The 24821-nt window shown below is 45.9% G+C and overlaps 1 pseudogene; it reads right to left on the reverse strand.

Annotated features, from left to right (window-relative positions):
• Positions 1-850: 850 nt before the first annotated feature.
• LOC101605012 lies at positions 851-24821 on the reverse strand (annotated as a pseudogene).

Genomic DNA, 24821 nt, shown 5'->3' on the forward strand with positions numbered 1-24821 from the left:
TGGGGGTTTCAGAATAAATGCAACAGAGGTCAATAATCACAAAATTTTAAGGTTAGAGCAAGATCAGTCAATGAGTAAACAGAGTTAACATCTTTTATAGGACTATTATTGATTATTAGCATTTTTGTTTTTGCAAATGGGAACATACTGGTAAGAATGGAAGAAAGGGCAATAACATGCATAATATTAACTACACGCTTTAAAAATTATGAACCATGCAGAAGTTTAGCTCACGTAGTAGTACTAATGGTCTACATCAGATTCAAAATCACACAGTTCATTGATCACAGATGCATGGTATTCATCACGAAGTTTCAGAACACGTTGTGTTGACTTTGAAAGGTCATTTGCATCTTCTATGATTTCAACTTTATCTCCATGTAACTTGCTTGTAAAGTATGTATGATGTATTTAAAATCAGCAGAAAGGCAATATTACTCTATAATTTTTAGTTTCGATAGTTGCACTTTTTCAACACAAAACAACCACATCAACAGTGATGAAATTTAAGTAAAGAAAAACTGTGGTTGTGCCTTGTTTCTTTTATAATCATAAAAATCAAAGCCTTAAGCAAAGCTTCATTGTGAAACAGTAATGCAAAATCAAATATAATGGCATACATATGGTGCCAAATGCTAAAAATTATATTTTAAGCTATATATATTTAAAGACTGCCAAAATTTGTTTTCTTTATAGTCCAAGAAACACAACTATAGGCGTTTGTCATAACCAATTTAAACTTTGTGTACTTCATTTTAAGTGCGAGGGTCAAATGCTCTTCATTTTCTTTCTCTTTTTTGTTTTATTGTAGCATTTTGACTACAACTGGTTAAAAGTAAAAATATGTTGTTTAAATCTCTGATATCAAAGAGGGATCTGAATTTCCAAAGTCCTCATTTTTCTCTTACGGAAAGGACAAAATGTACATAACTGCAGGCTCTCTTTCTCTCCAGATAGTCCTAAATCCTTACCCTTCCAGCATCCTTCACCCTCTATAAAAAATAGGTTTACTCTTCTTTATTTAAAACAGCTGCCTCCAGAGCAGCCTCCCTGCGGCAGGCACTGTCTGTACTTAGTGCATTTAAGTGAGGATTTGTATTGCACGTTTTAGTCATTGTTCAAGGCACTTTCGGAGTGCCTGGGGGCCCTGGTGTCGCCCGCACTCCCATTCAGCTGGGGCCCCGGCTTCTCCTCCGCCATCACTCCGTTTTCAGCCCGGGGCCCATCTGAGGATATGACAGAGGACTTGCATTCCGCAGATTTGGACTTCAGTTCTTGGCCACTTCTTCTGCTGAAACAGCATACGGAGGTCTGCCCTGAGTTGTTCCCTGGCTTTTGTAGCCTCTGCCAGTAGTAGCTTCCACCTCTCCTGACCGTTCTAATCACAGGGGTGGAGATAACTCCCCTTGGACGTCCTCTTGCTGGTCCTCCTACAGAGACCACCTGCAGTGGGAAAGCTCTCCCCTCCCCCTCCCCCACCCCCACCCCGCCTCCAGGGTCCCACCTGCTCCCAGCCCCAGTGGTGCCAGCTATTTCGAGTTTCCCTCCCTGAGAAGGTATAGGTTGGACTCCTCCCTGGGACTTGGTAGTCCTGCCGCTGTCACTGCCTGAGAAGGCTCCACAGTGTCCAGTTGCTGCTGCCACTCAGAAGGCACAGTAAGGCCTCCAAAGCCACAGACTCCTGCAAAACCTCTGCCCCTGCCCTGTGAGGGTGGGACAGGCCCAAAGTGCCGAGGGTACACAGGGGTAGAAGGGCAGAGTGGGAGATGGTAGGAAGGGGAGTGGGTGATTCTGCTGAGAGAAGTTGAGGCCCTCCAGGATGCTCTGTCGCATCTTCTCTACCTTGGCAGCCTGCCCCCGACCTGCAGGGCCAATGTTATGCGGGGTGGTCGAGGAGGGCTGCAACCTGAAAGAATGGGCAGGAAAGAAGGAGACCAAGCGGAGGTTTTGTCAAGGTCTCGTTTAATGTTGGATTGTTTAGCTCTTTTGTAATCAACCAGCAGGTAGGGCAATAAGGAGGGGAAAAAAGGAGAGGGGGTACAAGGAAGGAGGAAGTAGGGCCACCTGGCTGTAATCTTCTGGAGCATCTTGTGGTATTTCTGGAATCTCTCTTTTACATCTCCCAGAGCAGCTGTTTGTTCTCGGGGGAGGGGCTTCATGAGAGCTGCTAGTTCTCTTTTGTCCTCAGGGCAGCCAGGTCATGGTCTCTGACATTTCCTCCCTCTTTGTATAATTGAAATGGGCGAAGTACCCTGTCTTAGGCTATATGGCATGCTTCCAATCCCAGCACCGGTTATTGAAGATGGCCCACCTGTCTTAAGCTATGAGGGCTGCTTCCACTCCTGGATCCGCAATAATCCCGCCATTGGCCACGATCACAGCTCATGGAAGGTGATCCGCCTGTCTTAGGCTATATGGATGGCCTCCAGGGAATGGACCCTACAATATTCTCATCTCTGGCTGCGGCCATAGCTTAGCGGTGTGCCCCTGGGCTTGGTACCATAATAATCCCGTCATTGGGAGCCTCGCAGCCATTTAGGGAATCGAAACCATGACCTGTTGTCAGCCAAGGGAGAAAAATCAAGTCGGGCTGAAGGAGAGCTGAGGGGTGCCTCATCTGTTTGGCCCTCTTCTTCTTGTAGCTGCAATCTGTGGTAATGGACAGACACTGAATTCCTGGTGGCAGAATCAACCTGTTCTTTGACAAAAGAAGTTAGTCATTTAAATGCCCAAGGTCCAAAAGAAAGAAGAAGGAGGAGTCCTACAAAGAGACCAAGAATAGAGGGGAGTAATGTGGAAAACAGAGGAGAAGAGGAGAACCAGTTTTGGTACCATGACTCCTGCTTTTCTCGGTTACGCTTTCGTTCCTCCAAACTGGAACGGACCTTGTCAATACTATTTTGAACTAGGCCAGTTTTGTCCGTATAAAAACAACATTCTTCCTTAAGTGCAGCACAGAGTCCCCCCTCTTGTAGAAGGACTAGGTCTAGCCCGCGTCTGTTTTGGAGGACCACCTCAGACAAGGATACCATAGAGTCCTTTAAGTCTTGAAGACCCTTTTGTAATTCCTGCAAGTCCTTATCTATTGCCAAAGAGAGTTGATTATATTGTTGTTGGGAGGTGACTAATGAAGTGATGCCTGTGCCTGCTCCGGTGGCGCCCAGCCCCAGGATAACAGCAAGAGTGATGGCAGTGATAGGCTCCCGTTTGGCACGTGATGGAGATGTTGTAGGGATCATACGCCAGGTATCAAGAGCCGCATTAGTGGTTTGCGCCAGGAGGCCAGGGGGAAAGCCCCGTTGGTGAGCCTCAGTGGCATACCTGCCTTGACCCGTTAGTTTATCAAGGGTCCAAGTTGCTGTGGGTGAGTTGGGGTCCCTTAGATTAACTGAAGCAATTGATTGGCATCTATCCATAAAGTCCGCCTTCCATGACAAAAATTGTCCTTGGGTTAGAACTGACTGAACAACTCAGGTCCACTCTCCTGGGGTTAAATGACCTCCCCCAGAGAGGTCCTCGAGAAGGGAGAGAGTAAAGGGGGCTGTTGGGCCATAAGCCTGTACCACAGAGTGGAATTCTTTAACCTTTTTAAAGCGCAGGGGGCGATAATGAGTCTCCGGCGGTTGGGCACCTGGAGCAGTGGGGGGAATTCTAACAGGGGGCACTAAGAGTTCCTCGGGCCCTTCCTCTGCCTCTGAGGCTTCATCCTCATTATCCAAGACCGGAGGAGAATCATGGTCTTCTAATGGGGCATCCGAGGAGGAAATCTGGGGTGTGGCGGTGGAGCGCGTAATCACTGGGAAAGCTAAGGGATGGCATGGGGCAAGAGATTTTTTAACGTTTTTGGTTGGAGACTGTTTAGAGGGGTTTAATATAGCCTCATTAATTGAATTTTGCAGTAAGTTTAAATCTGAAGAGAGTCGGGCAAAATCCTTTTGTAGTTTAAGAACATAATTTAGTTATTTGTTTAGTGAGATGTTCCTTAGCGCCAGCGAGGGCAGAGGGAAAAAACCCTGAGGATAACAAGGTGGGAGCGCAAATTGGAGAGGGATAAGGAGGGGGTCTAAAAGGGGGTGCTGATGCAGTTGGAGGCCAGTCAGGATTGTGGTATTTAGCAGCCTCATCTTCACGAGAAGCAGCATCACCCAGATCGAGTGGCTCGGGATCGCAGTTTTTTGAAAAAACTGGGTTAATGAGGGGTGTACATTGAGAAGCAGTTTCGGGGGGAATAGGCTCGGGTAAGGGCGGATATAACTTTTCTATTGTTGGGGGGCACCAGAGTTATTGGAGCTACAACCCATATCGATAATGACTGACAGGCAAGGGGATTTCTCAGGAGGAGAAGAAAGCGAAACTAAAGAAACACCGCGCGAGAGAGGGTGGAGGCAGTATTCAGCGACAGAAAGGAGTTGTTGTTTATCTGGATCTGAATGCGCTTCCTCCACTATGTCTCTTATGAGTCCCCAGTAGGAGAAAATTGTGGAGGGAACGGAATCAGGTCCCTCCTCTAGAATACGGCAATTTAGGTCTTTACCGACCTTTTGCCATTTTTCAGGATGAATATCAGGACCAGAAATAATGAACCAGGGACACACTTTGTCAATGAAAACAAAAAACATTAACGAGGTCCTTTTTCTTAACTCTAATTCCTCTTTCCCTGAGTGAGCTCTTTAAATCCTTAAGAAAAAGAGCCTCTTTACTAAGCTTTTGGCCCATTCTGAAAATCGGACGAGAATGAAAAATAAGGGCCCTGACGTACCGTGTCCCGTAGCTGAAATCACAAGCGACGAAATGGCAGGGCACTCTTCAAAATGTCTCTCGGTGTCCTGAGGAGATCTCCAGCTTTGTTAGTCATACGGTCAAGACCCGTGCCTTGAGCCCCACGTTGGGTGCCACTTGCCCCCGACCTGCGGGGCCAATGTTATGTGGGGTGGTCGAGGAGGGCTGCAACCTGAAAGAATGGGCGGGAAAGAAGGAGACCAAGTGGAGGTTTTGTCAAGGTCTTGTTTAATGTTGGATTTTGTAGCTCTTTAATAATCAACCAGCAGGTAGGGCAATAAGGAGGGGAAAAAGGGGAAGGGGGTACAAGGAAGGAGGAAGTAGGGCCACCTGGCCGTAATCTTCTGGAGCATCTTGTGGTATTTCTGGAATCTCTCTTGTGACATCTCCCAGAGCAGCTGTTTGTTCTCAGGGGAGGGGCTTCATGAGAGCTGCTAGTTCTCTTTTGTCCTCAGGGCAGCCAGGTCATGGTCTCTGACAGTAGCCTTCTCAGCCTGACCATCACAGAGGTCGATGAGTGGGGTCTTTTCCTGGGTGGCTTTGAGGAGTTTGGACTGGAAAAGTTTCCCATCAAAATACATTCAAGGACAACTGTTCCCAGGGGATGGGTTGACCACACACATCCTTGGCAAACAATGCCATGTCTACTCTGCTCATGAAGAGGGCTGATAGCTGAATTCTTCAGGGATCTAAGCAGCTTGTCAGGTTCATAGAGTTTGGGGGATAATGCCTGAGATAGGAAGGCACCCAGCTCCTGATGCCACAGAGTACGAGCTGTGGGCCACTGCACCACATACCATAAGGCGCAGCAGAGCACCACGAGGTGAGTGGGCACATTGGCAGGATTGAGCATGGCTGGGGTATCGGACCTCATGCCTGCCAGAAAAGCCCTCATCCTGTGGTTCTTGTCCTCCACCGCCTTGCCCAGCCAAAGCCTCTTTAGGTGGGGGCAGGGGCAGGTCCACTCCCGGAAGGCCAGGGCCTCCACCAGTTCTGGAGTCTGAGGAGACTTCCCCTTTTAAGCTGCCCATTCCTTAATGATCACTGGCAAGAATTCTGGTGGACATCTGTTCTTTCTAAAAGCAAGTCTCTCAGTTTTCTTTCTGCTTTCTGCCAAACTAAACAGGACTACGCAAACACACTGACGAACTGGCCTCTAGAGCAGGGTGGCCAGAGGCAGGTCTTTGTTGGCTTCATCTTCAATAGAAACAGCAATTTTGATTTTGTTATGCCCAGTTCTTGGCACCCCCCAGTGACCATCAAGGAGAACCAAACACAAGGGCAAGGAGCTTTATTTCGGGCTTAAGCTCAGTCTCTTGTCTTTATCAACGCAGTGGATCCATGCAAGAGCCCCGAGTAGTGGGAGGGTAGGGTTTTAATAGGGAATTGAACATAGAAGAAGGGTATGGGTATATGATTGGTTGATTTAAATAGTAACTGCACTTGTACTCTTCTGGTTGGCTTAGGATTTTGGCAGGCAAAGTTGGAAGGCGGTAGCTAGGTAACTAAGCAACCTCTGTTGCAATTGGCTAAACAAGCAGCAATAACATCTGTATGTATTTCGATTGGCAGAGACAGGGAGGTAGGAGGGATAAATCTCTTAATTGGCTGGGTCAGGGAGGTAGGAAGGACAAGTCTCAGGTGTCCTGGACAGGGGGCGGGGCAGCTGCCCCTTTGTTTCTTTGTTTAAGGTGAAACTTGTAACTTAGGCCTAACCAGGGCAGCACTCCACTGAAGCCTGTCATGGCATCATTCAGTTTCTGGGTCCTTCATTCTCCCCTCTTTGTACCATGAGGGGCCAGTCTTGGATCCCAATTGAGTTAGTGAGTGGAGTCCAATGGTATATACTGTGATCTAAAAACCATAAGCTGTACTGTATTAATGTGTTTCTAACAAAAGCAACTAATCTATTAATAATGTAAGGTCCTATTGTGATTAGTAACAAAAATAAAAGTAATGGCCCTGCTAAATCAGACAGCAGAGTTGTTAACCATGGGGAATGACTGAACCATGGTTGATATAAAGACATTTTCCCTAAGGCCACACATAGTCCCCCTTAGTAGGTGGGTTTTAATATACCCTTCCGGTAGACACATATTGCCAGCCATCACAGTAGAAGGCTTTAGATCCCCCACAGTCCCTTTTTGATTCTTGCTTTCCCTAAGTGCCCAGGGCATACATAGAAATAAGAAATTTTCTGATTCACCACAGAGACCCATGAGTCATGGAGGTCGAAGATTAAATCAGGAAAACAGGTTCCCCATGGGGCAAAAATTTCCTCCGTGGCAGTGTTGGTTATTAGCCATGTCAGATTATAAACTTGGTGCAGAGTAGCTGCCACAATATATATAGTTAGGAGCACAGTCAGGATCAGGAGCATTTGAGTTGAAGCTTGAGTGGGGTGCTGGGTTTTCATTGTGGCTGATGGTCCAAGTGGAAATTTTGTCCATTTTCACAGTGGTAGGTGTGGTCAGGATGAAGATGTAGGGTCTCTTCCAGCAGGGTTCCAGTGTCTCGTGGCACCTAGTCTCTCAGATTATTTATATATTTTACATATTTACATACTTTAGATTCGAAAATAACCCTTTGAACGTCTCTTTGTTTTTTTTTTTATTACTATAGCATTAAAACTATATATCTTAATGTTTGTTTCCTCTCTTGGAGAGCTCTTGTGTTACTTAATAGGCCATTTATATATGTAAGGTATTTTTTTATTGTTGGTTATACATTTCTCTCTGAGTGTTTAAGACCATGCAGATAGCCACATTTAATTAAGGATTAGTTTTAGAGGTCACTAATTGCTCTCCAAAGAGACTTTAGGGACACAGAAGTAGCCCCATAGCCTACTGGTACTGGTATCTTTTGTCTGTTAGGATGAGTCTGGGCCATGCTGGCCAAGTAGTTTTCCCTTCTTTGGGAAGTCAGGAGGACTGATTGCTCCTCAATTGTGACTCTCCTGTCTCAGACTGTACACCAATTTTGTTTGGGTCTCCATATACTACCTGCTCAGGAAGACAGGTGACTTATCAGGGGGCCAGTGTAGAAGTGTCCCATCATCTCCCGTGGCCTCATGACCTGGTAGCACAGGCCAAAATATTGGCACCTTTTGCTCTGATGATTCCAGTTGGCTTTTGGCTTCTAGGTAATTAGCACACTTAGAAAGGAGGTTACACACCAGCCTGGATGTATGTACATATAGAGCACATTTGATTACTGAGATAGACTTAGTTAAAGAATAGCACAAGGCTTCTAAAATCATTCCGTCCTATCTTTAAAATTTTAGTTGTACTGTCGCAGCATAAGCCTTATATATGAGGCATAGAAAGTAAGCACATCTCACATTTTAAATATTTGACATTTACAAGTATCTCATATTTTAAATATTTAACATTTATAAATATAGGCAGAACCTGCTACCAGTCTTGGAAACAGTACCAATTGATTTACAGACTAATTTAACCTAGAAATTGTCAGAAAAGGACAAGTAAGACAGTATAAAGTCTTAGCACCTGGGTTTGAAAACATCTTTAATTAGTTCAGATACCTGTGTGGGTACAAACTACCCAGAGAACATTGGAAACAGAACCACAGAGCTTAATTCTTTTCTTTAGTCCAGCTTTCTATGAATTTAAGTAGCATATATTGAAAAGCAAGAGCAAAATTAAATTACAGAGCAGAGAGATAAGCATCCTGACATTTCTTTCCTATTCCAAAGTTGCTTGTTTTTACATAGCAAATTTGCCCATTTGCAAAACACAAGGTGATAGACTCTTGTCTATGTTTAACCTGGTTAAACCTCCAATTACATCTGTACTTATGACTTTGTGACCCACCTAACATAGGCGTCACCTGTGTCTAATGTAATATGAATTTAGATTAAGACTGTGTCCCTATATAAATCTTTTAGAGTATCCTTATGAGTCAGTAAATAGTTGAAAAATCTCTAACTTTAGGCATGGCGATTAGGTTTAGCCTGAAAATTCTTTCCTACATACGCACATCTTTATCCACATACTTTAACATCTAAGTACCACTCACAAAGCATTTTTAACGAGCATTCTATGTTCCAACATTGAAAAATTCCTTCCCAGTCTTTAAAATTAATTTATCTTGTCCCATTATTAACCACCTTTTTTATAAGGTTATTATGAAAAACTACACTGTTGTGCCAAGACCCCTGACCAGGAGCCAAGATCCCCGGTCACCCAGGAGTCACCTAGAGGACCGCCACAGAAGCCGAGACACTCAAATGTAAAAGCAACAGGTTTCTTTTAATGTCAAGCTTAAGCAGGGACTCAATCCACACAGACCGACACAGCGGGAGTGGGAGAGAGCCCCAACCTCCTAAAAGTAGGGGTTTATAAAGGAAAAGAGCAGGAAGGGGAAAAAGGAGTTACATCACATTGCATCTTTTAAAGTGATTGGTTCCAAGAAGGCATGCGTGGGAACATTTCTAGTTGCTCATCTCTGGACAGCAGACTGCTTGCAGATCCTATCTTTTGCAAGGGGCCGGAGGCCCCCAGAGCTAAGTATTTCTGGAATGTCCTGTTGAGCAAGCAAGCATGAGTTACAGAAGCAAAGGTCAGCACGTTAGTCAGTTAGTTCCTTATCTGAGCTGAGCCCGGGATCCTCCTTTGTTCACAATGATTTGTCCAACAATGGCAGTGTCATTGTTTAATTAGTTACGCATTATTTCTTTTTGGTCTCTCGTTTCCCCCTCTTTATGTGTCTTGGGGAGCCTATCTAGGGTCCCTATTTGAGTGTTTAAATATTTCCTGTATCTATGTTGGTTGTCACTGGTTGGTAGGAGTAATTTCTTTGTACCATCAATTGGATGGTGCCTAGCCGTTGTTTTATAAACTGTACCAGCTTATTTAAAATACAGGGGTGGAAAGTAAGCAACAGTAGTAGGATGAGTAGGGGTCCTAGGAGGGTGGATATCAAGGTAGTGAACCAGGGGGAGCGATTGAACCATGATTCAAACCATCCTTCTTGAAGTATGCGTTCACCTTGCCACTTCTCTAATCCCTCCCTTATTTTAGTTATTGATTTTTTTTTTTTTTTTTGGTTTTTCGAGGTAGGGTCTCACTCTGGTCCAGGCTGACTTGAGATAAACTCTGTCATCTCAGGGTGGCCTTGAACTCATGGCAATCCTCCCTCTGCCTCCTGAGTGCTGGGATTAAAGGCATGTGCCACCACGCCCAGCTTAAGTTATTGATTTTTTAATTACTCCCGAATGATCAACATAGAAGCAACATTCTTCTCCTAAAGCTTGACATAGTCCCCCTTGTTGTAGAAAGAGTAAGTCTAAACCCCATCTATTTTGAAGAACTACCTCCACTAGGGAAGTAAGTGACTCTTGTAAATGGGAGATTGACTTTTCTAATTCTTGGATGTCTGAGTATATTGCTATTCTGAGGTTGGTGTACTGTTGGTTCTGAGTCACTATGGAAGCTATTCCTGTTCCTGCTCCTGCAAGTCCCAAACCTAGTAGTAAACTAACAGTTAGGGCGGTAATAGGCTCTCTGTTTGTTCTGATTAAGTCTACACCCAGATAGCAGTTCATCTCTTTAGCTGAGTAGTAGATTATTTTAGGGATTAATCGTACCTGAACACAGGAATCCTCAGCAGTGGTTAGCCCGGCTGCATTAATGCAGGGTGTGAGCCCTGTATTGCAAACCCACCAAGAGTCTTCAGAGGGGATAAGATAGGAGGAAGAGGCATTGAGAAAAATGGTCTGATCACATAAAGGAGAGGGAATTGAGTTAGATTGGGCACCAGTGACACATAGTCCTTGTCCGGATACCTGTTGGAGGGTAAGTTTTATATTTCTTGGCTGTTGCCATCTGCATTTGTTTATATCTGATGATACATTATATGAATCAGAGACTGCGACCCCTTCATAAAATGGGGGCCTCACATTATAGCATAACCAACAGGATTCGGTGAGATCAGGTCTAGAGGAGTTAAGGAAACGATAGGTAGAGTCTAAGAGTGAGAGAGGAGTGTTATGTTCTTCTTGCATCAAATCTCTGCTAGGGTTTTTTTCTATGTCTTCTGCAGGCCTCCCTGGGGGTATTTGTGTCATCATTTTATCAGCTTGTGATGGGGGGGGAGTGGGGCTTTGAAGAAGTTAGGGTCCTGGTGTTATTATGTGAGGCAAGGGGTTTGACCTGTGTGGCTTGAGTTAATGCCTATAGCCTGGGGTGGCTGTAGGGGTGTAATTTTTAAGAGAATGGTGAACAGGACTCCATTGTTACATCCTGACTGGTAGAGTCGCAATCCCCAAGTAATCCCTGCATCCCATTTTGTCTCCTTTTTTCCTGCTTCAGTAAAGGAAAAGACAATGGGATTACATGTAGGTTGCCTCGGGGTACAGTGAGTGGCCTTGCTTCTTTGGACCTTAATGAGGCTAGAGGGGGATGGCTTTATCCAAGAACAAGTCCCAATCTGCTCACATCCCCACGTTTTACAATAAAAATCTGCTTCTCCCCCACATTTTGAGATTTTCCTCCTATCCGTGGGGACTGAATATACATAAAAGCAGGTGCCCTGTAAGGTTTGCATGGCAGTGTGAGTTCCACATCCTGGGATTCCTATCCTGCCTTGGTGATGGGGGTCCTGTTTAAAAAGGGCACATAAGTCTAAAGTCAGATCAGGCCACCAAGTTCCAGGGAGATGTGTTTCCCAAGTTTGCATTACCACCTGTTTGGAACTAGGGGTGGTGATCTGCCAGAAAATGTTATGTGGGAGATGAGGGTTTCTAGCAGCCCAGCAAACCTGGCTATTAATTAAGCAAACAGTAAATAACAGTATCAGTACTTGTTTCAATTTGGGTCTTTCCGGTGGAGGCGGAGCTTCAGTGGGTCCTCCGAGTCAGGATGGCTCGTCCATGTGTCTCCAGCCTGCCAGGGAAGCAGCTTTATGTGGGCCCAATGGATCCATGATGTGATGCCATCTACCTTTATGGCTCTGGGAGTGGGCATCAGCACGACGTAGGGGCCTTTCCATCTGGGTTCTAAGATTTCTGTTGGTATCTTCTGATGAGTACTTTGTCTCCTGGTTGGCACCTGTGCGGTTTTGGGGGAGCAACAGTCTCATATACAGCCCTTACATGTGGCCAGATCTCTTTGTGAGTGAGCTGTAAATGCTTTAAAGAGCGAATTAGGTCCTGGTCATCCATTTGTGCTAGAAAGTCATTTTGGAGGCTCGGGATAATAGGAGGCGGCACTCCAAACATTATCTCAAAAGGGGTCAGACACATATGATATGGGGAGTTCCGAACTCGGAACAGAGCAAAGGGAAGGAGAGACACCCAGTCAGCGCCGGTCTCTAAAGCTAATTTAGTCAAGGTCTCTTTTAGAATTCTATTCATTCTTTCTACCTGTCCTGAACTCTGAGGGCGATAAGCACAGTGCAACTTCCAATTGGCCCCCAGTGCAGTGGCTATTCCCTGACTTACCTGAGATATGAAAGCTGGTCTGTTGTCTGAACCTAGAGAGATTGGGAAGCCATACCTGGGCAATATCTCTTCTAGTATCTTCTTAGCAGCCACCTGCGCAGTCTCTGTTTTTGTAGGGAAGGCTTCTACCCAGCCTGAAATGTATCTATAAACACTAGGAGATACTTATATCTATTTTCCCAGTACTAATTTCAGTAAAGTCTAATTCCCAATAGGCTCCCGGTCTGGTTCCTCTCAGTCTGGTTCCTGGATTGGAGGGAAGAGCTGTAGCATTAGTCATACAGCAAGGCTGGCAATTAGATACAATTTGCTCAATGGTCTGACTGGCATTTTTTATTTTGAGGTGGGAGTTACGCAGTAACTCCTGCATCCGCTTGATTCCTAGATGGGAAGAACAGTGGATCTTTTAGAATTCTCTGTCCCAATCTTTGAGGTAGAATCAGGCGGCCATCCTTTGTTTTCCACCAGTCATTAGACTGTTGGGCTCCTTTTAATTGTTTAATCCATGTTAAGTCTTCTGAGGTGTATTTTGGAATGTCTGGAAGTTTTCTGCCTCCGGGGTCTACCAGGACAGGGGCTATCCTAGTTGCCAGGGCCACACGTTTGGCTGTCTGGTCAGCTAAGTTGTTTCCTTGGGTAATTAGTCCGTCCCTTTTTTGGTGTCCTTGACAGTAAATGATAGCCACCTGTGTAGGGCCCCAGAGGGCTTGGAGCAGATCTAGGATCTCTTGCTTGTTTTTAATGGTTTTTCCTTCAGCTGTCAAGAGCCCCTCTCTCTGTATATTGCTCCATGGACGTGTGCTGTAGCAAATGCATAACGGCTGTCCTTATATATGTTTAGTTTTTTATTAGCCCCTAGTTGTAAGGCTTTGGTGAGGGCTATAAGTTCTGCCTTTTGGGCTGATGTGCCTGCTGGAAGAGACTCTGCCCAAATGACATCTGTCCCCGACGTGACTGCGGCCCCCACGTACCTGTGTCCATCCTGGATGAAGCTGCTGCCATATGTAAACCAGGTTACTTCAATGTCTTTGACGGGGGTGTCCTTGAGATCTGGCCTTACGCTGTACACGTGAGCCAGTATCTCCACACAGTCATGGAGAGGCATCTCCAAGTCCGGATCAGGCCACAGAGTGGCGGGGTTCAGAGTAATGGGCATCTGGAAAGTTGTTCTGGTTGGATTTAGGAGCAGAGTCTGATAGTGGACCATGTGGGCATTGCTGAGCCAGGGGTCAGGTGATTGCTTTAGCACCCCTCAATGGCGTGAGGGGTGGCAACTGTAAGGTTTTGTCCCAAAGTCAGCTTGTCTGCATCCTTGACTAGAAGGGCCGTGGCAGCTAGAATCCTCAGACATGGGGGCCACCCTTCTGCTACAGTGTCGTTTCTTTGACAAGTAGGCAACAGAGCACCACCAGGGTCCTAAGCTTTGGGCGAGGACTCCCTTTGCTATCCCATTATGTTCATCTATGAAGAGCATAAATGGCTTAGTCACATCAGGGAGGCTTACTTAGGGCTGGGGCTTCTAGAAGGCATAACTTTAAGTCATCAAAAGCTTATTGGCAATGATCCGTCCATTGGAAAGGCTGGTTTTCCTTGGTGGCTTCATATAGAGGTTTTGCCAGTTCCACGAATCCAGAGATCCACAGACGGCAGAATTAGAGAATTAGAGAATTAGAGAATTCTAATTCTCTAATTAATTAATTAGAGAATTCCTGCTGTGCCAAGGAATTCTCTAACTTGCCTGGGTGAGGTTGGTGTTGGGATTCAGAGAACAGTCTCTTTCCGGGCATCTGACAGCCAGCGTTGCCCATCCCGGAGGATGTATCTCAGGTATGTCACCCGCTGCTTGCAGATCTGGGCCTTTTTAGCAGAGGCCCAGTATCCCAGATTGCCCAATGTCTGCAGGAGGTCTCTGGTTCCCACCAGGCATATCTCTTGGCTGACTGCTCCTATTAAAAGATCATCCACATATTGTAACAGAGTAAGTCCTGGGTTATGTACCCGGAAGTTTGTGAGATCTTCATGTAAAGCTTCATCGAAGATTGTAGGAGAGTTTTTGAATCCTTGAGGCAGCCGAGTCCAGGTGAGTTGGCCATCGTCTGGATCATGCCATTCAAAGGCGAAGTATGGTTGGCTCTGTGGGGCTAAGGGTAGGCTAAAGGACACATCTTTTAAGTCCAGGACAGTATACCAAATGAGCTGAGGTGTTAGGCTTCCCAACAGAGTATAAGGATTAGGAACTGTTGGGTGGATATCCATTGTTCTTTTATTTACTTCCCTCAGATCCTGGACTGGGCGGTAGTTGTTTGAGTTAGGCTTTTTTACTGGTAGGAGAGGAGTGTTCCAAGCTGACTGGACTGGCTTTAGGACCCCCAACTGGAGGAGCCCCTGTTTGGCCTCCATTGGCATTGGGTATTGTCGTACCCTGACTGGTGTGGCTCCGGGTTTTAGTTCCACCAGTATGGGGGGCCTGTGTTGTGCATATCCCATCCCACCACTTTGTACCCAAGCTTGTGGATATTCCATCAACCAGGATGAATCTAAAAGTTTCCCCTCCTTTGCATGTTTTTGGAAAAGCCTGTATTCTTCTGTTAGATTGGTAGTTACAAGAATTTGGGCTATTGCAGTCTTTAATTTGGGTGAAGATCCACCCATGGAGGAAGCTTGTGCCCCCTGTTCTGAAAAGGATATCTGGGTTTTCATTTTAGATAATAAGTCACGTCCCAACAATGGATATGGACATTCAGGTATGAGTCACCTAGTTGGTGCCTAAATTAACAGTCCTCCAAGTTGTCCATTGGTAAGGTTTGGTGCCTGTGGCTCCCTGGACCCAGGTACTTTTCTCTGTCATGGGCCCCTCTGCTTGTAATAGTACCGAATTCTCTGCCCCAGTGTCCACCACAAAAGTTATTTTCTTCCCCTCCACATCAAGGGTTAGCCTGGGCTCAGGGAGGGGAACTGAGCCCTGTCCCCCTCAGTCACCATCTTCTTGAGTGGCCGCCAGGATATTAGTCCGTTGTTTATTTTTGGGACAATCTCGGACCCATGTCCTTCCTCCTTACAGTAAGCACATTGATTTTTTTCCTACCTTAGATTTTGTTCCTTTATTGTCTCCCTTCCAATGGGGTCTCCCCACGCAGGTGGTGTCCTGGGTGGTGAGATTTCCAGTGGCAGCCAGAATTTCCTTAAGATCCTGACGATGCTTGGTCTGTTGTAGTTCTAAGATCTTAGTTAAATTTCTTTCCTGTCTCCTTTCTCATTTAATTTCTTTTTCCTCTATGCTTTCTCTTTTATCAAAGAACTTTTCCGCCACTGCTACTAAGTCCCTAATATTTTTCTCTCCTAACCTTTCTAATGACTGTAACTTTTTCTTAATATCAGGGGCGGCCTGATTAATAAAAGCAAACATGACAGTGGTAGCTGCTTCCCCTGACTCAGGCTCATATGGAGTGTATCTGCGGAAGGCTTCTTGGAGTCTTTCTAGGTAAGTGGCTGGACTCTCATCTGGTCCCTGTCTGACATCATATACCTTGGACATATTGGCAGGCTTTCTTGCTGCTGCCCTGAGACCCGCTAACAGAGTCCGGCGATAGATCAGGAGTCTCTCCCTACCTTGTGCCGTATTGTAGTCCCAGGTGGGGCGGGTAGTCAGGAAACTGCCATCTATTAAGGCAGGGTCAGTGGTTGGATCTCATGTAGGCCTTGGAACAAGTTTGTGGGCACTTTTAATGATCCTGCTTCGCTCCTTGGTGGTGAACAAAACCTGTAGGAGCTGCTGACAGTCGTCCCAGGTGGCTGGTGGGTGAAGAGCACAGTTTCTAACAGATTAGTCAGTCCCCTAGGATTCTCAGAGAAGGGAGCATTCTGAAAATGCCAATTGTACAGGTCACTGGTGGCAAAAGACCAATAGTGAAAGGGCTGATTCCCATCTGCATCAATGGGTCCAGCAGGCAGAGCCACTGTCTGGTCAGGGACTTGTGGGGTAGCTGCCCTCCAGCTCCGTGTAGCCTGAGCTGGTCCCTGTGGATTTGGAGGCAGGCTGGCTGGGGCTGGGGCCTCTAATGGAGGTTGGGGAGGATTAGGGTTGGGAGGAGGTACATAGGGGGGAGGGAAGATGTCGATTTCCTCGTTTCCTCCTGTGAGGATGGGGGCCGTCACCTCTGCAGTGGGTTTGGTCTCTTTTAGGGGAGGCAGCCAACACCCATGAAGAAAGGGGTAGGGGAGGAAGGAAGGGCTTTATCCAAGGGAGAGGTTCTTCTATCAAATTTTTCCAGGTCGCAATATAAGGAATTTGGTCAGGGTGTCCACTCCTAAGACGCAAAACAATTTTTTTCAACTTCTAATATAGTATTCAGGTGAAAAGTTCCCTCTGGTGGCCATCCTACATTAAAGGTGGGCCACTCAGAGGTACAGAGCATGATCCATTTGCCTTTCTTAACAGCTACTCCATTCTCTCGGGTGACACTTTTGACATCCTTCCAGTGTGCCAGACAGAGTCCTAGAGGGGAAGAAGGTGTCTGTCCCATGTTATAAATGTCCAGGGAAAAGCATTCATAGGATCAGGGTGAACGTAACACACAGACATACAAGTACAACACAAACACAGAGGGCCCAATAGAGAGTTATGCGCACTTCAGAGCTAAATTCAAATCCGTGATGGCCAAACGAGTCTGTGTCCTTAAGGGACGGCTCAACAATACCAAACACGGTACGAATGGGAGCTGGTCTCCCCAGTAGGTTGGCCCTGTCCTTCGGAACAGGGTCCCCACTCAAATGAGGGGCAAGACGTCTCAAGCCTCCTCCAGGTCTGCCCTTATGGTGCATCCACCAGGGACATAAGACCTGTTCAAAATTACAGGATTACAAATGCCGTGAACGTGGCTTGCCAGCAAACTGAAAGTAAAAGGGAAGAAAAATAAAAGGACAAGGAGCACTCAGTTACTCACCCAGCCAGTCGGAGAAGAAACCTTCTGGGTCTCGGGTTCGTTGGGGGTCTCTGGGGGTCCTGGGTGAGCTCCCAAGATGTTGTGCCAAGACCCCTGACCAGGAGCCAAGATCCCCAGTCACCCAGGAGTCACCTAGAGGACCGCCACAGAAGCCGAGACACTCAAATGTAAAAGCAACAGGTTTCTTTTAATGTCAAGCTTAAGCAGGGACTCAATCCACACAGACCGACACAGCAGGAGTGGGAGAGATCCCCGACCTTCTAAAAGTAGGGGTTTATAAAGGAAAAGAGTGGGAAGGGGAAAAAGGAGTTACATCATATTGCATCTTTTAAAGTGATTGGTTCCAAGAAGGCATGCGTGGGAACATTTCTAGTTGCTCATCTCTGGTCAGCAGACTGCTTGCAGATCCTATCTTTTGCAAGGGACCGGAGGCCCCCAGAGCTAAGTATTTCTGGAATGTCCTGTTGAGCAAGCAAGCATGAGTTACAGAAGCAAAGGTCAGCACATTAGTCAGCTAGTTCCTTATCTGAGCCGAGCCTGGGCTCCTTCTTTGTTCACAATGATTTGTCCTACAATGGCAGTGTCATTGTTTAATTATTTACAAGTTATTTCTTTTTGGTCTCTCACACCAAATTAATTAAGCCTATTACTCACTAACAAGTGAGTAGTCTAAAGACAATTTTATGTCATTAATACCAATAAGACACTAAGCTAAGGCAAATATTGTTGCTATCTTGAGGCAGGCTGGCCTAGAAATCAGGTCAGTTGCCCCCTCCTTTTAAGTACATTATAATTTTTTTTTAATACCTAGCAAGTTATAAGTTACCATTTTAGAGCAAATTCTGTTGTTTTTAATAATCCTCTATGAAAGTTGAAGTGGACCTAGAACATAAATTCAGTAACTATATTTATGATATTATGTAACAAAGTTGCGTCTGGGTGGGGCTTGTATACACCTTAGATAAGCCCTGCCTTACTCCGGGCATTCCCCAGGTGTCTGGTCCAGTACACATGGAGGTAATGCCAAGAAGACTGCAGGCGCCATTGTCTGTCTGCCTCCTGACTCTGACCCAAGCCACTTTGGAGGGCTTGCAAAGCTGGTTTGTAGTTTTGCTGTTTAAAGGGAGTGAGGGGAAATTTTTTTCCTGAGCTTTTTATTTCCTAGTCAGATAAGCTATGTGGGTCCACATGGATGCCCAGAAATCCAGAAATGACCTGGAGAACTTCTTCCTAAAACGAGCCTTCCTCCCTCTGGGAGAGTTAGTTCCCTCCTTACCTGCTGCTGTGTTGAAATCCCAGTCTGCTCTAGTCAAAGGGAAGAAGGTATCAATGACAGCCTGATTATTGGTGGGATTCCCATCAGTGCCCGGAATGAATTTCCGGGCTTCAGTCTGGCTTCTCTCTTTCCTCTGTAGTAAAGAGAATCTGTAGCAATTGTTGACAATCATCCCAAGTTGATTACCATCCTGGTCTGGGGGCCCCATAACCTGAAGAGGGAATGCTGTGACTCTGAGGGGCCCTAATTTTAAAGTCCTGAAAGTGGTCCGTCAGTAAAGAAAGCAGGGTAGTCTACATCTGTCCCATCTGTCCAAGCACACAAATTCCAACAAAGAAAAAAAGGAGACAGCAAAAAAAAAAAAAAAAAAACACTTCAGCTGGCCAGTGACTACAAAGTGAGACAACAGCCTCTCACGTTGTCTCTACAGATTGGGGAATGAAATTCCCTCTGGCCAGGCCTGGGGCACCCACGACCCATCTGAATGGAGTGGCCAGCTATCACAAACACAAAACTGAATGAGACCATGGCATCTCGCCATTCCGCGGTAGTGACCCGCGTTGTCTCCACAAATGGGGGGATGAAACCCCTCCTGGCAGGCCTGGGGCACCCAGGACCAGCCTTCTGAACAGAGTGGCCTCCAGGGGCACGTCCGCCCAACCACAACTTTCTAATGAATGGAAGAACGTAGGACAGGTTTTCAGGAAAGACAAAACACAGAAGCACGACACAGAAGCCCGCGTACTAGCCGGTGACCTGAGCTCCACGTGTTGGTGGTCCTCAGCAGTCATCTCTGAGGATATCGATCCCAGAGAGCCCCCAAATGTTATGCCCAGTTCTCGGCACCCCCAGTGACCACCAAGGAGAACCAAACACGTATGCAAGGACAAGGAACTTTTTAATTTGGGCTTAAGCTCGGTCTCTTGACTTCACCAATGCAGTGGATCCATGCAAGAGCCCCGAGTAGTGGGAGGGTAGGGTTTTTATAGGGATTTGAACATAGAAGAAGAGCATGGGTACAGGATTGGTTGAACCACAGAGCTTGATTTTTTTTTTTAACCAAAACAGCTAGCTAAATTCGAATATAACACTTGATAAATCTCTTTGAAAGAATAAAACATTATTTGGCAACCAATGATTTTGGCTTAAACTTGATAGCTATTTATTTTATGTACGACAGAAATTTTTATTAACGTAAAACAATTTTATGTTTTACTCATGACTTTAATTTGATAACGTTTAAGGAAGCTATCCCAACATGTCACAGGAAGATGAAAGTGGTCATTACTGAAATTAAATCACTTAAACCTAAGTGATTACAACCTAGTTATGACCATTTAATAGAATAGCATAAGTAAGAGAGAAGCTATCTTTAAAGTCACACTGTCTTTAGGTATGAGTACTTCACCTTTGGAAATTAACCACTTCTATGTGAGGCTTTATCTTAAGAATAGTTAAAACCTTGATGAAAAGAGGAACCTAATTTACTTTACTGAGAGAGTCTTAAAGCCAGTTTTATAACGCTTAAATCATAACAAATTAGCATCAGTGACCTGTTAATGAGTGAGGCCTTATCATAAGACTCAGTTTCTCCACTGATTAAAATCTTGGCATCAGGTAAACATTAGATTTAATCCAATTAAATGTTTCAGTGAAGGGGCTCTTTCCCTGATATACACATTAGGTAAGCCTAATGCTTGTCTTATGTAAGGAGTTTATAACCTTGACTCAGTTTACCCACTTAACATTTTGTCTCGAGAGAAACTATATCTAACAGATGTGACTTTAGGTGTTTAGAAGAGAAGAGCTAAAGAAAACCACAGTTATATGCTATACTCCTTTTTCCTTGTCAGAGACAATTGGCCATTTTGTCTCTAGTCAGAGTCTGGGGGACACATGGCTTAAACTTGCATGGGGTCTGAGATAAAAGGGGTTCCATCCGTTTTTTCAGAGTCCAACTTTCCATGAATTTAAGTAGCATATGTTGGAAAGCAAGAGCAAATGAAATTACAGAGTGGAGAGATAAGCATCCTGACATTCCTTATCCTATTCTGAAGTTGTTTGTTTTTACATAGCAAATTTACCCATTTGCAAAACACAACGTGATAGACTCTTGTCTATGTTTAACCTGGTTAAACCTCCAATTACATCTGTACTTATGACTTTGTGACCCACCTAGCATAGGCATCACCTGTGTCTAATATAAGATGAATTTAGATTAAGACTATGTCCATATATAAAATTGTTAGAGTATCCTTAAGAGTCTGTAAAGAGTTCAAAAATCTCTAACATTAAGCATGACATTTAGGTTTAGCCTGAAAATTCTTTCCTATATATGCACATCTTTATTCACACACTTTAGCATTTTCATCTAAGTACTACACAAAAAGCATTTTTAATGAGCATTCTGTTTTTTTTTTTTTTTCTTTTTTGTTTTGTTTTGTTTTTTGAGGTAGGGTTTCACTCTGGCCCAGGCTGACCTGGAATTCACTATGGAGTCTCAGGTTGGCCTCAAACTCACAAAGATCCTCCTACCTCTGCCTCCCAAGTGCTGGGATTAAAGGCGTGCGCCACCACGCCTGGCTTAATGAGCATTCTATGTCCCAACATTGAAAAATTCCTTTCCAGTTCCTTTAATCAATTTATCTCATCCCATTATTAACCACCTTTTTTATAAGGCTATTATGAAAAACTACACCAAATTAATTAATCCTATTACTCACTAACAAGTGAGTAGTCTAAAGACAATTTTATGTCATTAATACCAATAAGACACTAAACTAAGGCAAATATTGCTGCTATCTTGAGGCAGGCTGGCCTAGAAGTCAGGTCAGTTGCCTCCTCTTTTTAAATACTTTACAATTCTTTTTTTTTGTAATACCTGACAAATTATAAGTTACCACTTTAGAGAGAATTCTATCTTTTTAATGATCCTCTATAAAAGTTGAAGTTGACCTAGAACATAAATACAGTAATTATATTTATGATATCATGTAACAAAGTTGACACACTTTTTTTACATAAAACTTTAGTTCTTTATAGGCTGCAGTTAAATGTGACTCTTATTTTTTTCTTGCCACTTTCTGGTGTGCTGTTGTGGCTGGGCAGGGCTTGTATCACCTTAGATCAGCCCTGCCTTACTCCCGGCACTCCCCAGGGGCCTGGGGTCCCGTCTAGTACACATGGAGGTAATGGCCAAGAAGACTTCCAGGAGCCCAAGGATTCTGACTACCTGAAGGGGAAGGGGGGGGGCTTCAGGTCTGCCAGGAGGCCTCTGAAGAAGGAGGCCCACTGGGAGGCCGCTGAAGAAGGAGTGGGCCTGCTCGGGGGCAACTGGGAGGAGGTGGAGACATGGAACCTGCATGGGCAGAGACGTCATTGTCTGTCTGCCACCTGACTCTGACCCAAGCCGCTTTGGAGAGCTTGCAAAGCTGGCTTGTAGTTTTGCTGCTTAAAGGGAGTGAGGGGAAATTTCCTTCCTGAACTTTTCATTTCCTAGCCAGATAAGCTATGCGGGTCCACATGGATGCCCAGAAATCCAGAAATGACCTGGAGGACTTCTTCCCAAAAGGAGCCTGCCTCTCTCTGCTCCTTCTGGGAGAGCTAATTCCTTTAACTTTCAGAAGAGCTCTTATCCATGAATCTGAAATATATATATATTTGTTGTTGTTGTTGTTGGAGGCAATGTTACCCATGACGACAGAGAAATATTAGAATGGTAAGACCAGAGGGCAACATTCTCGAGGGCTCATTAGCACTTGGGGGATTCCCCAAAGCTCTAGGTGTGAGCCTGTCCACAAGTTTAAGAGGCCGGCAACCTGCCCTATAGGCTTTTAAGAGGTCGATGTGTTACCAGGTTCTTTTTGTGTCAGGGAGAAATAGATAGAGGTTTTTTTTTGCCAGCACCCAATGGCCTGTCGGGGTCCAGGCAGAGGACGGCTGGCCTTTGTCAATACCGAAGAGTGGCCTCGGCCAAGAGACATCAGTTGCCAGTTCGTCGTGCCTGGTCCTGTGCGATTGTGCGAACCAAAAATAAAGGAGGAGAAAGAGAACCTGCCAGCCCTCAAAACATGGAGGCAAGGCCACATGGGCCGATGTCTCCCAGTGCCTCTGGGAGAGCACTCACCCACCCTGTCCATATCTCATCAGTGCCCCTCACAAGAATTGGGGCTGAGGCTTCAGCAGTGGGCTTGGTGTCTCTTCTGGGTGTAACTGGCAGTACCTGTAAAGGAGGGGGCGGGGAAGGGAGGAAAGACTTCACCCAGGGGAGAGGCTCTTCTATCAGGTTCCTCCAGGTCCCAATATAAGGGATTTGATCAGGGTGTCCACTCCTAGGGCGAAAAACAATTTTTTCAACCTCAAGTATAGTATTTACGTGAGAGGTCCCCTCTGGTGACCATCCTACAGTGAAGGTGGGCCATTCAGAGGAACAAAATGTGATCCATCTGTCTTTTTAACGTTTACCCTGTTGTTATGGGCAACTGCTTTGATGTCCTTCCAGTGCATGAGGCAGAGTCCTAAAGGGGAGGAAGGAATCTGTCCCATGTTATTGATTCTGGGGAGGAATGTCCTTAGGATTAGGGCAATGGAAAGACACACAAGTATTACACAGACACACAGGGCTCCCCCCCCCCAAAAAAAAAAAACAGATGTGTGTGCTACAGAGTCAGATTCAGATCCATGGTGGCCAGAAGAGTCTGAGTCCTTAGGTGACGGCTCAATAATGCCAAACACGGTATGGATGGGAGCAGGTCTCCCCAGCAGGTTTGCTCTGTCCTCTGGGACAGAGCCTCACTCAGATGAGGGGCCAGGACATCTTGGGCCTCCTCCAAGTCTGTCCCTACTGTGTGTCCACCAGGACATATAACCTGATCAGAAAACAGATGCGGCTAGCCTACAGAGTGGAAGGAAAAAGAGAGCGTTCAAGTGGAAAACTTACCTGACTGGTCAGAGAAGAAACCTTCGGGGTCTCAGGTTTGTTGGGTCTCTGGGGATCCCTGATGGCCCCCAAGATGTTGTGCCAAGACCCTTGACCAGGAGCCAACACCCCCGGTAATCTAGGAGTCACCCAGAGAACCACCACAGAAGCCGAGACACTCGAATGTAAAAGCAACAGGTTTCTTTATTGCAAGCCTAGGTCTGGGCTCTGTCTGCACAGTCTGGCACAGCCCTAATGAGGGAGAGAGCCCGACCCTCAGAGGAAAGGGGATTATAAAGGAAAGTTTACATCATATTGCGACTTCTAAAGTGATTGGTTCTAAGAGGGCATGCGCAGGAATTTCAGAGAGGGTGAGCATGGGAACTCCAGCCTACTTATCTTAGGTCAGTAACCTGTTTGCAGAATTTATCTTTTGCAAGAGGCTGGGGCCTCCATGGCTAGGTATCTCTGGAATGTTCTTGCATGGAGTCTTCCCAGGAATTGAGTGTGTGTGTGGGGGGTGCTATAGCTAAGCAAGCAAGGATACAGACGCAAAAATAGTACATTAGTCAGCTAGTTCCTCATCTGTGCTGTGCCTGGGCTCTTTATTTACTCAAAATGGCTGTCTGATTTAAAATGTCAGCACCACTGTCCAGCCACTAAGGGAGGTCACAGAAGCCAGATGCAGCGTGTTAGTTCTCCTTGGTCTCTCACACCTCTCCATGTTTTCCTCAGTCATTCTGGCTGCTATCAGCCACTAGCTCATTTGCATATCAGCTCTGTCAGTCAGTCTCTGGTTGTGGCCCCTGGTTGCCATGGTGATCTTGTCATTGCTGAATGAGCGCCCCATCTTTACTTCTACCTGTTGCTCCAAACAGTCCCCATTTTTATTTCTTTTGTTTTGTTTTGTTTTGTTTTTTGTTTTTTGAGGTAGGGTCTCACTCTGGCCCAGGCTGACCTGGAATTAATTCTGTAGTCTCAGGGTGGCCTTGAACTCACGGCGATCCTCCTACCTTGCCTCCCGAGTGCTGGGATTAAAGGCGTGCACCACCACGCCCGGCTCCCGATTTTATTTCTAACTGTTGCTCCTAACACTCACACATCCTGACAGGACAGCAGGTCGGCAGCCCTGCGGTTTGTAAAAGCTGGAGGCATCTTTGGTCCAGGCTGTCCAGCGACCCGCTGCCCCTCAGTGCCCGAGGAGCCGGGGCTTGGCGCGCTGTCCAGTGAGCGCGCAGAGCATGGACTTCTGCACCTGTAGCCTTGAGCGGCGCCGGCTCCGCGCTGCACGAGCCCCGCCGCGTCCCAAGCGTCTCTGCACTTCGGCGACTCGGGCTCCTGGGTGCCACTGAGCCGCCCCGGGATGTGGCACCCAGGTGGTGGCCATGGTGAGGGCGCGTCCCGGGCTGAAGGGAGGACAAGTTCCAGGCCAGTCTGGTCCAT

The sequence above is a fragment of the Jaculus jaculus genome, chromosome 23 (genome assembly GCF_020740685.1).
Source record: "Jaculus jaculus isolate mJacJac1 chromosome 23, mJacJac1.mat.Y.cur, whole genome shotgun sequence".
In the NCBI taxonomy this organism is placed as follows: domain Eukaryota; kingdom Metazoa; phylum Chordata; class Mammalia; order Rodentia; family Dipodidae; genus Jaculus; species Jaculus jaculus.